The sequence below is a fragment of the Bombus impatiens genome, unplaced genomic scaffold, assembly GCF_000188095.3.
Source record: "Bombus impatiens unplaced genomic scaffold, BIMP_2.2 scf_1218, whole genome shotgun sequence".
NCBI lineage: Eukaryota > Metazoa > Arthropoda > Insecta > Hymenoptera > Apidae > Bombus > Bombus impatiens.
In genome coordinates, this window is record NT_177637.1 from 32,338 (window position 1) to 32,705 (window position 368).

Sequence of the window (368 nt, forward strand, 5' to 3'; positions counted from 1 at the left end):
GCGACAGTTAACATTCCAACGGTTTCTGCCCCGTGGCTCGTCACACGCAGACCCTATTCTTCGAGTAAGATGATTGCTAGATGTCGATGCGTCTCGATGCATGTTTGGCCAGCTCGAGGGCCCGTTATAAATCTGAAGATTTAGTCAACTAAAGTCCTTCAAACAGACAAACAGTCTTTGTCCCAACTACGGGAAAATAGGGGAGACCTATTTTTCAACGAACGGCGTCTCCCACTAGCAACTTTCCCTCGAGGGCGGCTAGCATCTTTTCCTAACCACCGATATGGAGATTGACCAACTAGCAGCAACGCCAATTTCCCTTTCTTTCTGAACGAAGGCTTTTCTCGACGAATCCGCTGATCTCGTCC